Raw genomic sequence first — 15,943 nt, 5'->3', positions numbered from 1 at the left:
GGGGGAGGAGAGGATTTGGGGGACGCTGGGAGCCACCGCAAAAGATTAAGTGGTTATCCAGGAGGTCCTTTGCCAATGCTTTCAGGATTTTAGGGACAAGATAGAAAACACCATTCAATCACAGTTGGCCATGATGCGAGCGGAACTGTCACAATCATTGCAAGAGGTGGAGGGGGATATAACGAAACTAGGAGCGGTGAGATGCAGCGGAGAGCGCCATACAAGAGGTCGCAGGACACAAGGAAGATCGACAAGCTGGTAGAGCAATTAGCAAGGGTCACGCAGAACCTCGAGACCCAGAGCAAAGACCTTGAAAACCACTCGAAAAGATCAACTTCAGAATAAAGGGCCCCACTGAGGAGGTGGCGGACAAGGATCTACGCACGATGGCGCAGCAAGTGTTCACGGACCTGCTGGAAGTGGAAGACTGGTCGGGAATAGAGTTGGACCGTATACAGAAAGTGGGGCCAAAGAGGGGAGAGCCAGGGTCCTGACCCAGAGATGTAGGGTGGCCTTACACGAGTACAGGCAGAAGGAGAAGGTGCTGGCGGCAGGAGGGCCAGATCAATCAACTATAATGGCTCGGAACTTCGGCTATTCCAGGCCCTAGCCCAGACCACCCTGGTGATGCATAGGATGTTAGGCACGGTGCTACGTGTCCCAATGCGAGAGGACATACGCTATAAATGGACCTTTCCCTTTGGACTACTATTCGAATGGGAAGGGAAACAGCAGCGGGTCACCACCTGCGAGGAAGGTATGACGGTACTTAAGATTGAGGACAAAGGGTCACCAAGGCAGGAACAAAGACCGGCGAGAACACCACTCAAGAAGTAAAGGTGGGAGTGGATGACGTTTTCGACAAGGGGCTAAAATAAAACGGGCCTAAGGGGCCTGGTTAAAAAACGAGGGGGCAGGAGTGGAAGGTGCCCACGCACCCATCAACACAGGAGCGCCACGCTGTGGGAAAAGGGGGGTTACAGGAAGGAATGTTGTAGCACACCTGGGGGAGGTAGTTAGCGGAACGGTACCAGGGTAGGTGGGTGGTACAGGATGTCTTGGTTGATCTACATGGGTCTAGGGGGGGCCCCCACAGGTTTACTCTGGGTTCTTACAAGGGATGATTCCAGAGATGATGGACAGGGGAAATGTCATACACGGCTGTTCCTGGCGCTTGTGAAATCGGTGGACTCTCTCCCGCCATTGATCAGCACATCACGTCAGTCTGCAACGCGATGTGCTTATCTAGTCTTTTCCAAGATGTCCGTCGCCACTTCTTACATATGCATTCACAGCCCAGCAGCCGCAGCGTTGCAACCCATCTCAGGCGAGATGCTGTCAGTAGGTTCTTTGCTCGACTTGAACACTTCTGCTTGACTTGCTTGCCTCTCCGCCTCGCCGCTTCCGCCATTGCTTTCCTTTTTTCTGCTGGCTACGGCAGTCCCTTCCTTTCTTTACTTCTGCCGTAGCAGCAGTGCAGTACTTCTCCGGTTCCCGCACCGGAGCCCTTGGCTGCTACTCTCCCTCTGGTTCTCTGCCCCCCCTGTAATCAAGTCCTACCTTTCCTCTGGATCTCCTTGCCGCGATTTGCGCTATTGCACTCCTGGAACGTCCTACTTACCACTGCCTCTGGGTTCCATGGTTTTCCACGCCAGCTTGGACTCTCAAAGTCCTGCTTCTTGTCAAGATTCCTGCTCTTCCACCGGCATCTACAAGTCCTGCAGTACACTCAAGACCGTGCTACAAACTCTGGGTTTTTTCTGCCTCAAAAGCCTTTCCCCCCCCCACTTGGCTACTTCGGGGAGGAGGCCACTAGCCTACCAGTTCAACAGGCAGGCATAGTGGCTTCCAATCCGAGGCAGGCCCGATCTCTACAAGAAGAGTGCTACAGGCCGAAAGAAGGGTAGGAAGAAGGAGTTTGACACCAGCTCAGGAGATTCAGGTGAGGAGGGAGGCTTCTTGTCCAACTTAATTGACGAAAATGACAGTGGTGACAGGAGATCCCAACTGTAGCCACTCATTAGTGCGAGCTGCACGCTAAGAAGACCATTGGAAAGAGGGAAGTGCTTCGGGTGACCTCCCTAAATGCCAGGGGGCTTAACTCCCCAGTTAAGAGAAGGAAGGTGGAACAGTTCTTGGGGCGGGAGAAGTTTAGAATTATAGCCCTTCAAGAGACGCAGATTCGGAGACGAGACAGGCATAAACTGAAAATCAAGGGGTACCGCCATCTGTTCCAATCCAACGCCCCAGGGAAGACTGGGGTGGGGGGGGGGGGTGAATCGCTATTCGGGACATTCCAGGCTTCCAGGTCATAACTACAGAAGTGGACACTTCTGGCGGCCTCTTTCCAATGGGAGAGCGGGACATATACAGTGGCAGCAATCTATGCCCCCAATACGGGGCAAGATGGGATTTTGCGGCGACACTGACCAAATTGGAGACTTTTGCCAAAGGGCAGATAATATTGCTAGGTGACTTTAATCTGGCGTGGGACCCAAGAGATGACAGGAGCGCAAGGGTGTTCCACAACCAGGTGGCACCATCTGCCTGCTTGAACAAAGACCTGGCCCAATTGGCGTTGGTAGACGGCTGAATGGAACTAAGGGGCTGCGGGGGGTGGTGGGACTACACATTTTATTCCCACATTCATGGGTCCTTCGGAAGGATAGATTACTCCCGGATTTCGAGGTCACTATTGGGTAGGGTTGCAGGGATAGAGCAAGAAGTGATCGCCCTGTCAGACCACGCGCCCATAACAATTACCCTAAATATGGGGCAGAACAAACTAGGTCTATGCGATGGAAGTTCCATAGCCACATCCTTAAGGATGGAATCCTATGTGAGGACATAAAGAATAAAATCTTGGATTACTTTGCACTTAATGCAACAGAGGGTGTACATGACCAGGTGATGTTGAACATGTTTAAGGCTACATTTAGTGGGGAGATCATCACGATAAAGTGTCAGAGGGACAAACGACTAGGTCTTTTTCAGGAGGAATTGGAAGCTAAATGTACACAAATAATGGCGAATAATGCAGGGAGTATGCTGCAAAGGGAATATAGGTCGATTAGGGGGCAATTAGATGTTTTGCAGACTAGAGCTGCAGAGCGTTCATTGCTCTTCCTCCAACAGAGGTATTAAGGTGGGTCGCCTGTTAGCGAGGTTCATTAGGAAAAAAGAAGCGCTGAGAACAATCCTTAAAAATAAAGGCGGGGGAAAGAAAGCACTACCCTACCCAACACCATTTCGGTCTTCACAGAATAATGTTTATCTCTGTACACATCAGAATCCCCTGAGGAGGGAGCCCAAAGGGAATACCTGTCCTGGTGCCCTCTCCCTAAGATCACTCCTCAAGAATCAGAAGAACTTGAGGGAGACATTACTCCTGAAGAGGGGCGGCTAGAGCTGCCTTGCCATCAGGAAAGGCCCGAGGCCCGGACTGTCATGAGAGGACATGTACAGACAATAAGACTTGGAATAATCCAGATGACACTGACCTGGATCATATGGCAGCGACTTAGGAATGTGAGAAATTCCCCTAGCTGCCCTGTTCCTTCCATCCCTTGAAAAGGACTGGAGTCAAACAGGATCCCCAGGGAAACCATCTGGGGTAGAGAACCCTGATGACCGGAACCAGGATGGATGCAGCCGTCTGTTTTTTTCTAGGCGTGGAAGATGTGGCTTGAGGTATCCCGTGAGAAACTACTGACTGCAGGGTCTAATAAGAGAGAAGGAGAGCGTGTAAGCGGGGAGAAGGCCAGAGAGCAATAACCCAAGGAGAATCTTGTATACCTCTAAATTGTGCAGATGGAAATCTCTGGATCGATGAGGCAGGTGAATCACTTGTCATGAGCTGCAGGAATAAAGGACAGGTATTCCCTTTTTGAGCAGTCTAGTGAGTGGAAGGATTATTGCTGAGAATCATGGTATGAACTTCCTATAAAAATTCACAAATCATACAAAATGTTGTATTTCCTTCACTGTAGATGGTGGAGGCCAATGCAACACAGCAGTGACCTTAGCTGGATCCATAGAGATGCCTTGTGTGGCTAGTACATAACCTAGATAAGAGACATGTGATTGGTGGAACTCACATTTTTTGGCCTTACAATACAGATGGCTGGAACGTAGCCGGTCTAATACCAAATGCACATGTTGGACTTGCTTTGCTTAATTCGTGGAATACACCAGGACGTCATCTAGGTTTACTACCACGAAATGGAGTAACACATCAGCAAAAAGATGGTCCATGAATCTCTGGAAGACTGCAGAGGCGTTGGACAATGCAAAGGGCATAATGTGGTATTCGAAGTGCCCGAATGGAGTGCGCAAGGACCTTTTCCATTCATCACCTGCTGCAATGCAAGTGGTATGCACGTCCGAGATCTAACTTGGTGTCTATGGTGGCCCCATTGACGGCCTCGAGTATGTCAGGGATTAAGGGCATCGGGTATTTGTCAGGCATGGTGATCTTGTTAAGTCCACGATAATCGATGCACGGACGTAGCTCTTCAATGTTCTTTTTCAGGATAAAAAAAAGAGATGCCCCTGCGGGAGAGGTGGATGTTGAGATTAGTCAGTTCTGAATATTGGTTTGCAGGTATTTTTTGAGTACTGCCTTCTCCTTCTGAGAGAGCATATACTCTGCCGAATGGGATTGATTGATCGGGCAGCAAGTCAATATGGCAGTCATCTCTACAGTTCGGAGGGAGTGTCGAAAACCGAGGTGTTGAGAAGACTTCGGCATAGAACGAGTAGCATGCGGGTATTCTGCTCACGTGACCCAGAATGCTGGATGAGGAAACAGTAGGATTCTGGGGAGGAAGCATGTAACCCCACAGAACCCTGCGACAAGCAGTGAGCTAGGCAGTTTTCTAACCCTAAGAATATGGTTCCAGCAGACCAATTTATATAGGGATTGTGCGGACGTAGCCAGTGTAACCCTAGAATGATGCAGTAATGTGCTGCTTTGATGATATCAAAGCCGATACTCTCTTCATGGGTTTAAATCTTGATATGTAAAGCTAAGGTTTGCTCTCGTATGGGACCAGCTGTTAAAGGGCTCCCATCAACACCTTTGACTGGAATGGATATACTCTTAGGGGTACGGCCTATGCCCTTACTGGCTGCCCATTGATCATCTATAAAATTGCCTGTGGCCCCAAAATCCACTAGCACCAGTATGTTCTGTATCCCTCCATCGGTCATGAGCATTTGCACAAGTAGGACAACCATGGGGGTGTCGATGAGGTCAGTGTTATGGGAAAGCATTGCAGTCTTGGAGCACCCTGGATTCGGTCCCAGGTCACGGTTTCCCCTACGACCAGGCTTCAGAGTTTCCCGGCCTCCTAGGAGGTGCAACGGGAAAATCTCTGACTAAGTGTTCCTTGGACCTGCAGTACATGCAAAACCCTCGAGTACGTCTGCAGTTTAGTTCCTCTGCTGGTAGAAGCGCTCTAGATACCCCCAACTGCATAGGTTCTTCGGTTGACAATGGTTTAGGAGGTGTTATTGGGTTTTCTAAGTGGGTCCGGGCAGACCTACCCCTTCTTCTTTCGTTGAGCCGTTCTTGGAGTTAATAGTCGAGCTGCATTATTAGAGTAATCATGTCGGCCAGGTAAGCTGGTCAGGGAACCCGACAAACCTCATTTTTGAGGTCTTCTGTAAGGCCCCTCCGAAACAGGGTTAATGGCGTGCCATCCGGCCAAGCCATGTCCGCTGACATTGGTTTAAATTTAGTGACATAGGTTAGAAGGTCCTGCGACCCTTGCCGGAAGTCCAAGAGCCTTTCTTGTGAAGATACAGTGATCTCCTGTTAACTGAACATAGTTTTCAAGCTGTTGACAAATGCGGGGTAGGAATCAAGGATGGGGTTATTTGTTGTCACTAAAGGTGTTGCCCCAGCTAACGCTGCCCCTGTGAGATGCGAGACCATGTTACCAACCTTATCCCTATCTGTGGGGAAAAACGAGCCCTTAAATGCAAATTGCACAGAACAGCCTTCGAGAAAGTACTTCAGTTTATGGGGGTTTCTGTCACACTTTCCCCAGGTAATGGAGAGGGAGGAGGTTTGGGGCCTAATGATGCGCGGGCTACTTGTTGCCTCAGGTAGGCGTTTTCTTGCTTCAATCCTTGGACTTCGTGAGTCAAGGATTGCATAGCAGACATCAGTTGCTGCATTTGATCCATGGTGTGAATCTCGTCGGCGTTGCTATCTATCATGGGATGACATGCACAGAGAATAAGATTTGGAACAATCCGAATGACACTGACCTGGATCAAATGGCAGCGACTGAGGAATGTGAAAAATCCCCTGAGTTGCCCTGTTCCTTCCGTCCCTTAGAAAAGGACTGTAGTGATACAGGATCCCCAGGGAAACCCTCTGGTGTAGAAAACCCTGATAACCAGAACCAGGGTGGATGCAGCCGTCTGTGTTCTTCTAGGCGTGGAAAATGTGGCTTTCGGTATCCCATGAGAAACTACTGACTGCAGGGTCTAATAAGAGAGAAGGAGAGAGTGTAAGCGGGGAGAAGGCCGGAGAGCAATAACCCAAGGGGAATCTTGTATACCTATAAATGGTACAGATGGAGATCCTTTGGGAGATGAGGCAAGTGAACAACTTGTCATGAGCTGCAGGAATAAAGTACAGGTAAGAGCCAGCCTAGAAGCACTGGAGAGAGAAATTAATGAATGGAGAGCTGCCTACCTGTTCTAGTAAGGATGTGTGTTTATGCCAGTGAATGGCTGTGTGGTTTTCAGGAGAGAATACGGAGGATCTACTCCTAAACAGGAATTCGTTTCATGGGAGAATCCTTCCGTGCTAAAGAAATGAAAGGGTAAGTGAAAGTGTTTAGCGGGAGCTGACCGCCTTGAGAAGGGAATAGAAGGCCTCCTACTGTTGAGTAACCACGGACAGGGGCGGAGTAACGGCTCTGCTGGTTCCGTTTGGCTGGGGCTTCGCTGGGATGCTGGGGAAATTGTCAGCGCAAGGCAAGGGACCAGGATTGGAATGTCTGGAATAATACATAGGATTTAGACAGGGAAAGTATGAGAAACAGCTATAGGCAAGGACAGACGTACAACTCACGGAGCGTCTATGAAAAGAAGGAGAAATTAGGGGGGATTCCCTTTGGGGGTGAGGAGCGTTTGCTGATGACATGCTCCTCTTGATCACAGAACCAAAAACCTCATTCCCATGGATCTTGCAGGAAATTCTTCTCTTTGTGGGGTATAGTACCCTATAGATTTTTTTTTTTTTAAACAATTTGTATTGTTTTATAACAAACACGTCAACCATGGTAACTTTTAGGACATACATAATCAATATCAAAAAATCACATTATGCATTGTCGCTTCCCGTCCTCCCCCCTCGCTCCCCACAAACTCGAGCCATCATAGCCTCATCATCTACATGAGCATTTACGGGAATCTCTGTGTTTGTTGACTCATCTGAGTCTTCTGTATCGTGATTGACCTGGTGGGGGCTAACCATTGAGGTCACCAGCTGCTTCCAGGCTATCAGGGGGTCCGCTTCCTCCTCCCCCCCCTTGGTGACAGCTTCAAACCATACCACAGTTTCTGCTTCCGCCCATCTCAAGAGGTCCGCCCACCATATGTCCACTCTGGGTCTGTGGGCAACTTTCCAGCACATTGCGATTCTGCGTTTAGCCAAAATATAGGCCAGGTCCTTCATTTTACTAATATGCTTCGAATTACGTGGCCTGGGGAAACTTCCGAGCATGCAAGCCCAAGCAGATCCTACATCCAGTACCACTCCTCCACCAGCCATTTTCATCTTTATTTCCTCCCAGAATCTGTGCACCTCAGGGCAGGCCCAGAACGTGTGTAGTAGTCCTGCCTCTTCCTCCTCGCACCTGGGGAATTTTTGTACAGCCGAGCCTCCAAAACTAGCTATTCTACTGGGAGTTAGGTAAGCTCTATGAGTGACATACAGCTGGATCTGCTGGGGTCTCGCATTCCGGGACACCTTTTTATGGTACCTTTGGACTCTATCCCACTGTGCTTCTGTCATGGGTTCCCCCACCTCCTCCTCCCAGTCATGCCTCAATTGGAGCAGCTCCTTCCCCGTCTTCGCCCTCAGGAGCTCATATATCCTAGTTATTTCATGCCCACCCTCCGAGACATCATACATAGTTTCTAGGGAGGCATCGGGGTCTTCCTCTAGCACAGTCTCAGGCCACCTCTCTCTCACCTTTTTCATAAGCCTGGTATAAGTAAAAAATTGGCCTCTATACACCCCTGTCTCATCCTGCAGCTTCTGGAATCCCAAAGCCTCCCCCTCCTGCCATATGTCTCCAAGGGTGGCCAACCCCACTGGTTCCCAGTACCTACGGACTGCTTCGAACAACTGAGAGTCGTCCCTGCATAGCACCGTCAGCGGGGCCTGCTGGGAAAGCGGATCTGGGTCAACCACCGGTCTCCATGTCCTGCGCCATACTTCCCAGCCCAGCTTCAGTAATCTCCCCATCTTCGCCATTTTAGTTTTGCGCAGCCATACTGTCTCCCTCAAAAAGTAAGGAGCTGATTCACCTTGCAAAAGCCTAGCTTCTGCCGAGTCTTCTGCCGACAACCACCTAGCCACATACAACAACTGTCCTGCCATGTAATACAGCTCAAAATTCGGTAGGTTTATGCCCCCCTTATCACATGTATTCTGTAGTTTCCACAGGGCCACCCTATTTCTGGAGTTGCCCCATATGAAGCTCCTGCACATGCCATGAAGTTTCGCAAAAAAACATTTGGGGATTAGGTACGGGACATTCACAAAAAAGTGCAAGAATCTGGGCAAGACCACCATTTTGAGTAGAGCTGCTCTCCCCATCATGGCTAGGGGTAAGTTAGACCAGAACACCATGCTATTCTTAACTCCCTCCATCGCCTTCTCTGTGTTATGTTTGTGCTCTGTCTCTATATTGTGGTAGATATTTACGCCCAGATACCTGAACATCACAGTCTGCCAGGGTATCTGCAAGATGGGCAGCCTCTCCAACGGGGTGCTCTTGTACCTTCCCAGGGGGAACAAACTGGACTTCCCGGGGTTCACCGATATGCCCGAAAGGGTGGCGTAACGACCCATCACCTCCAACACATATTGCAGGTTCTCCTCCGGGTAGCGCAAGTAGAGAAGCACATCATCTGCATACAATGATATCAGGTGTGTGCCCCCTGTCGTGCGGATCCCCACCTCCCCGTATTGTTGCCGCAGGCATATTGCCAGCGGCTCTAATGCAAGGATGTATAACATTGGTGACCAGGGGCATCCCTGTCTGGTCCCCCTGCTAAGTTGCCATTTATCTGAGATTGTGGTTCCGGTTTTGACTCTCGCCGTCGGGGTACTATATAACATCTGGACCCATCTAATTTATCCTGGTCCCATCCCGTATCCTTTCAGGGTTGCCTTCAACCACGGCCACCGCATTGAGTCAAAAGCTTTCACCGCGTCCAGAGACACGATAGCCAGCTCGCTCGAGTCTCCCTCAGTTTGGTCAATAACATGATGTAGCCTCCTGTGGTTATCTGTAATATTTCTACCGGGGACATAGCCCGTTTGGTCTGGGTGTATCAATTTACCAATTACCCTCTTTAACCTATTGGCTAGCACTGCCGTGAGTATCTTACTATCCTGATTGAGCATAGACAAGGGCCTGTAGGATCCGCATTCCGTGTCTGATTTGTCTGGTTTCAGGAGCGGAATGATCACCGCCTCGCAGAGGGACACCGGCAGTTCCCCCGCTCATATGCTTCATTAAACATGGCCAGCAGCGGCTGGAGTAGCTCCTGCTTGTACGTTTTATAAAACTCACTGGGTAACCCATCCGCCCCAGGCGCTTTACACGTGGGCAGGTGTTGGATCACTGCCTCCAGTTCGTCCACGGTAATGGGGGGGTCCAGGTCCGCTCGTTTTAGGTCATCCATGGTGGGCAGCCCTATGTCCTCTATCGTATCTAGTATATCTTGGCTCATGTCCTCACCTGTGTCCTCGTATAATCGTCTGTAATACTTGAGGAACACCTCATTTACCCCTTCCTGGGTATTGTGGATTTGGCCCTCCGCATCCCTGATCTCTCTGATCACTGAGCGGGGAGTCTCATTCTTGTACAACCAAGCCAATAACCTACCCGGCTTATCCCCCCCAGCATGCAGTCTCTCTGTGTATTTCTTATAGTTCAGTTTGCATAGTCTGTCCCAGAGTTCACTACAAGCTAGCTGTAAGTCCTTTATTTTAGCCCTGTTCGCACGGGTGGTCCCCTCATTACGTATCAGGTCCTCTAGCTCTCTTCCTGTCTCTTGTAGTTCCCGCTCAATACCACCTTGGAGCCCTTTGGATTTCGATATTGCTACTCCCCGCACCACCACCTTGAATGCCTCCCATACTGTTCCCACCGAACTTACACTGCCCGTATTAATTTCAAAGTATTCCTCGATGGCCTCCCTCAAATCCTACCGGAAGCCCACATCCTGTAGAGCCTCAGTCCTGAGCCTCCACGTCTGGATCCGTGCCCTGGGGGGCTGATGTCGCCATTCTATGACCAAAGGTGAATGGTCAGAGAGTACCCGGGCTTTGTATTTCGCCCCCACCATTTCTCCCACTATCTCGGCAGATGCGAACACGTAATCTAGCCTTGTGTGCAGGTCGTGTGGCGCTTCATAGTGCGAGTATTGCCTATCCGTTGGGTGTAGCCTTCTCCACACATCCTCTAGGCCGAGATCCATCAACAGTGTCCTCAGCGCCCTAGCTGCCGGCGCCGGCTTTTCTAACTTGTCATCTGACCTATCTATCCTCGGGTTCAGAGTGCAATTAAAGTCCCCTCCCCACACCATCGCGCCACCCGCCAGGGGGCTGATTTTACCATATAAAGTCCTAATATATACCACTGTATCATGGTTAGGGGCATACAAATGTATGATATTTACTTCTCGCTTCTCCAGGAGCCCCGCCATCCCCACCATTCTGCCTTCCGGGTCTATTGTCGAGCTAAGCAGCTGAAATGGTACATGCGGTGCCACCCATGTAATCACCCCTCTTGCATATGCCGAATATGTGGCCCCCGTGACCGTACCCCTCCATTTCTTCCTGATCACCTCCAACTTCTCTTTGGTGAGGTGGGTTTCTTGTAGCAGAGCTATGTCAATCCGCATCCTCTTTAGGTACATCATCACCTTGTTACGTTTCAGATAGCTATTGAGGCCCCGCACATTCCAGGTCACAATTCTGAGATTACCCGATGCCATTGATTTGTTCGTCGTTTCCCTGTAGGCTCACACACAAACTCAAACAAAAGCTCCCCAAAACTATATACACCACAACCTTCCCATCCTCCCACCCACCCACCTCCCCACCCACACCCAACAACACCCTCCCCAACCATTGCCCAGCTCCATCCCTGGATCTCGGGCTCCCCCACATCTAGCCCTGCCTAGAAAGTCTATACTCAAGGCTCAGCGGGGTAAAGTCGCCCTAATGGCTACTTAACTACCGAATCTCGGGGGTAGGTTGTTACCATCCCATTGCTCCTACTACCCATACTATCACGCATGATGTTAATGCTATTCAGTTCCAGCATGCAGTTGATACTCTATATTCCAGTCCAGCCAGAGCACAAGGTCCAAGCGCTACAAATTCACTTAAATCTCCTGTGTTCCCAATACAAGTCCACCTTCCCACTTATCCCTTTAATGTCCATGGCACCGGCTCCTCACTTGTCACGCTCGATCTCAGTCAGCCTCCTGTTCCGGGCAGCCCTGCAAGTTCAGCCACGACGCCACCTCCTCCGGGGTGTCGAAAAAAAGCGCCTTGCTCTCATGCAGCACCTTTAGCCTCGCCGGGTACAGAAGCATATATTTGATGCCTGCAGCACGTAGCCTCCTCTTGACGGCCACGTAACTATACCTCTGCCTCTGCACCAGCATCGTATAATCTGGGTACACCGTGATCCTGGTGGATGCTCTTTCAATTGTCCCGCCCTTACGGAAATATTCCAGGATCTTCTGTCTTTGTAGTTCAGGATCCTTGCGATTATTGGCCTCGGCGGAGCTCCAGGTCGTGGCCTCCTCATCAAGGCCCGATGGGCCCACTCAACAGTAAACCCTGGTGAGAGTTTTTCAACTCCTATCCCCTGGAGGATCATGTTTTCTACATAGTCTGTGGGGTCCAGGCCTTCCTCCCCCCTCGGGCAGGCCGACCACACGTATGTTGTTCCTCCTCGCTCTTCCTTCCGCCTCCCCCACTAGATTTTCTAGGTTTGCGACCTGCTGTTTTAGCACATGGACCTCCTTTGCATTGCTCGTGCTGACCTCCGTGTTGACTTTAACTGTGCTTTCCAGGCCATTTGTTCTCTCCGCCAACGCACGGACATCTTGACGCAGCAGAGTAACTTCCATTCCCACAGCTTCAATTTTATTTTCCAGGGCCGTCCGCAAGTCCGCCATCGCTGTGCCCCATTTGGTGCTCAAATCCGTTATGGCCGCCAGGACCTGACGGTTATCTCCTTCTGCGGCACCGTCAGCGGAGGCCGCGCCCATGCTTTGCGCCGCTGCCGTGGGGGTTTGCTGCGTTTTCGCAAAGACCTCCATTGTGGATTGTTTGGATTTGGCTCTCAGTACTTTCACTGACATCTTGCAATTCTCTATCGTATCTGGCCCCCACACTGCGATGCTGATGTGTCGTGCTCTGGTCCCTCAAACGCGAGGGCGCTAGTTGCAGCGGGTTGCGTTGTGCTGTAGAGCGCGGCTATGTATTCAAGTGGGCGGTCTTCTCCCATGTACTCTGCTGCGCGCAATCATCCATGCGCCATCAACGTACTTCGAGGTGCCACACAGAACTCAACAGCTGCTCACCGCCTTTGCAATGGCCTAGTCACATGTAGGGTGTGCCAGACTGGGGTATGTTCTGGTAATAGTGTGTTACACAATCGCATGTCTCAGCCATGTCAGCAGCTGGGTGCGGCTGAAAAAGTCTTTACTCCGATCCGTGGCCGTCGCCCGATACAGTGACTGCATCAGAGGGCTGGCAGTTTCGTTTCGTTGCCGCGTCCTGTTAGATCCCTTTGTTCTCTGGGAGCGCCGCCATTTTGGTGTTTTCGTCCGCGGCCTCTCTCCAGGATACTATGTGTCCGTTCGGCTGTTCTCCAGTCTCCCGCGAGCCGCTCATCCGCTCACGTTCTTCCCGGCACCTTCCCACACGCTTGTGTATGTTTTGCTTCCAGATTCAAGTAAAATACATGCGTTTGTTGCACGGATCAGGATGTCGGATCACGGGGCTCACAGCCTAGTACATGGCTTTCCAAGCCACGCCCCCCTAGTACCCTATAGATGGGCGGAAACCGGCATTAGATATTTGGGGGGCCAGATTACTGGTTCTATGGGTGCTCTTTACCGTGCTAACTACCCGCCTTCAGCGGAAAAGCTGCACCGGCTGCTGGCGGAACGGGTGCCCTTATCAATATTCTGGATGGGGATGATAAATGCCCCTAAAATGGTGATTTTGACCAAAATCCTGTACTATTTCACGGCTATGCCAGTGGGGGTTCCCCAAGGTTTCTTCATGAACCTTCAAAAACCTGTGGGGTCATTTATTTGGAACCGTAAGAGACCCCCGGTAGCTATGCAGATGTTAATGTCTCCCAGAAGCAAGGCAGGACTGTGAGCGCCAAACTTCTGCCTCCATTTCCTTGGGGCTCAGAGAGATCTGGGATTGGTTCAGGCGCGAATGCAGGAAGGTCTGGTGACAAATGGACAAAGCGGTGGTGGGCTCGCAAGGTGTTGTGGCGACCGAAGGGGGATAGACCTGCAAACATGTACCATAACAGGATAGAGGCCCTAGTGGGGGACTCAAGGGATGAGCTGGTGTGGAGGGTGAACTTGACCAAATTCCCCCTCCCCGCTGACGTCACTGTTTAGGAATCCCCAGTTCACACCGGGTATGGAAAGGGGTGCCTTCAATGGGTGGAAGGTCGTAGGGTGCCGCAAACTATGTGACACGTTCTCGGGTAAGGAGATTAAATCCTTTGCACAGTGCAAGCAGGACTTTGGGCTAGATGAGGGGGGGTATCGTTACTCTCAACTGAGGCACTGGCTTACGAAACCAATGGTCAGGTCATCGGCCACTGGAATTTGGTAGGAGCGTTATATGGGATTATAGCAGAAGGGGCAAGGAGCCAGGCATGGTACTATATGAAGCAGTGGGAAACTGCAGTGAGGCAGCTGTTGGAGGGGGAGCTTTGGACTCCGTTACAGGCAGATATCCCCAAGCTCACGCATGCCATCCAGATTGAGGAGAGGTGGGTTAAGATAATGGTCCAATGGCATCTCACCACAGTAAAACGACATAAAGTCTACCCAACTGCGTTGGCGCTCTGCTGGAGGAGATGTGGGGAACTGGGACTGTGGAAGAATACCTGGTGGGCATGCCCAGTCATACAGCCTTATTGGGACATGATCCGTGCAGTAATGAATAGTATTTTTGGGAGTCAGATGCCAGACAACATAGAGAAGGCCATCCTGGGAATGGGCAGGGTTCTGGAAAATCTACCCTCGAAAGCTCAAAGAAAGACATAGTTATCCTGATTTTGACGGCAACGCTTTTGGTGGCACACAAATGGAAACAAAAAGCTGCCCTCACAGAACACGAATGGGTTAGTAAAATCTGGAACTTTGTGGCACTGGAGTAGGTGACCTATTGGATTCAAGGGGATCACAAAAAGGTTTCTCTCAGGCTGGGACATTAGCCTGCATCACCTGCAGCGGGACTCGCAGGCCGCATAGTGCCTGAGGAAAATGAGATTGCTGGGACTGGTGCAAGTACTCGATCCACTTGGGAAGTTTCTAGGGGAGGCAAGGACTATGGGGGGGGGGGGTGGATTCTCAAACAAGGCAAGTGCACGTACAACGGCTGGCTAGAGAGCTGGCCACTCACAGAAACCTGGGACCGGGAGCCATCTACAGAGTTTAGGAGGTTGTGGGGGGCGGAGCAGGACCAGTGCATTGTTGGTTGCATGTGTTGGGATTGGGAGTTTCATGCGTTCTTACTGTTGAAAATACCAATAAAATAGATTGTTATTGTGCTGCCCTCACCAGCCAAAATCAGCTCCCTGTCCCAGCACAAACACACCCACCCACGCTCTTCGACTCAACACTCACTTATTCACACACAGCATTCACTCTCATTGCATGAGAGGATCAGAAGTGACCTTCCCGTACATGTTATATCCCCTGCACCTGTTCCAAATAGGTACAGGGAAATGTTTTTTTCCCAGTGCTTTAAAAAGTGCACATCTTTATAAAATCGGAATTTACTTGAAAATGCTCAGAATCCCTTTCCACCCTCTCTGCCTTGCGCAGTTGTGCATTTGGTGGGAAAAGAGCACCTCAATGTGCATGTCCTTTGATGACTAGTCCGCGCAGTTAGGCGAGGGAGAGAATCTGTGTAGTAGCTGCACAGCAGTTACTGCGTCTGCGACCATTCCAGAGCCTGAACTGTACCACAAATAGGCTTCAGAGCAGCAAATGTGTCATACGACACCACCAACAACTGGCTGCCCTGTGTAATTTCAAAACCAGATGTTTAGTCATGTACTTACAATTTTAAATTTCAACATGTGATAATTACAATACAACGAATTATAGCTTCCGCTGCAGCCTCTTCAACGTGCATTTCAAGAGCTTACCAATATAACCACAAAGGGGTGAGAACGATCTAAGTTAATGGATGCTGCTAAACGAAATGCATGTAGAATTCACTGCAAGAGTCGAATCAAATGCACTCACCTGACGCTGCCGGGCAAAGGAAAAGGTGGGTTTTGTAAAGGGAGGCCTTATGGTACTTTCATTTTAAATTAACATTTAAAGTCCGTATGAGACCAGATAGCATTGTGTTTGTTTAAAAGTTTGCCGACACTTTCTGAAATGCCTTAAAAGCGTG

General features: G+C 50.3%; 1 protein-coding gene across 9 annotated transcripts in view; it reads right to left on the bottom strand.

The window, feature by feature from the left end:
- CCDC28A (coiled-coil domain containing 28A) overlaps positions 1 to 15,924 on the bottom strand; it is a 414,393-nt gene extending 398,469 nt beyond the window's left edge. For 4 of the 9 annotated variants that reach the window (XM_069608098.1, XM_069608100.1, XM_069608103.1 and 1 more), the window contains exon 1: positions 15,790 to 15,922. The gene's annotated coding sequence lies outside the window, so the exon portion shown is untranslated. The other 5 variants (XM_069608094.1, XM_069608102.1, XM_069608099.1 and 2 more) reach the window with 4 other exon arrangements.
- Positions 15,925 to 15,943: the final 19 nt, after the last annotated feature.

Source organism: Ambystoma mexicanum, chromosome 4q (assembly GCF_040938575.1).
Source record: "Ambystoma mexicanum isolate Mex_15411 chromosome 4q, UKY_AmexF1_1, whole genome shotgun sequence".
Classification (NCBI taxonomy): Eukaryota; Metazoa; Chordata; class Amphibia; order Caudata; family Ambystomatidae; genus Ambystoma; species Ambystoma mexicanum.
This window is presented reverse-complemented; position numbering and strand designations above follow the sequence as displayed.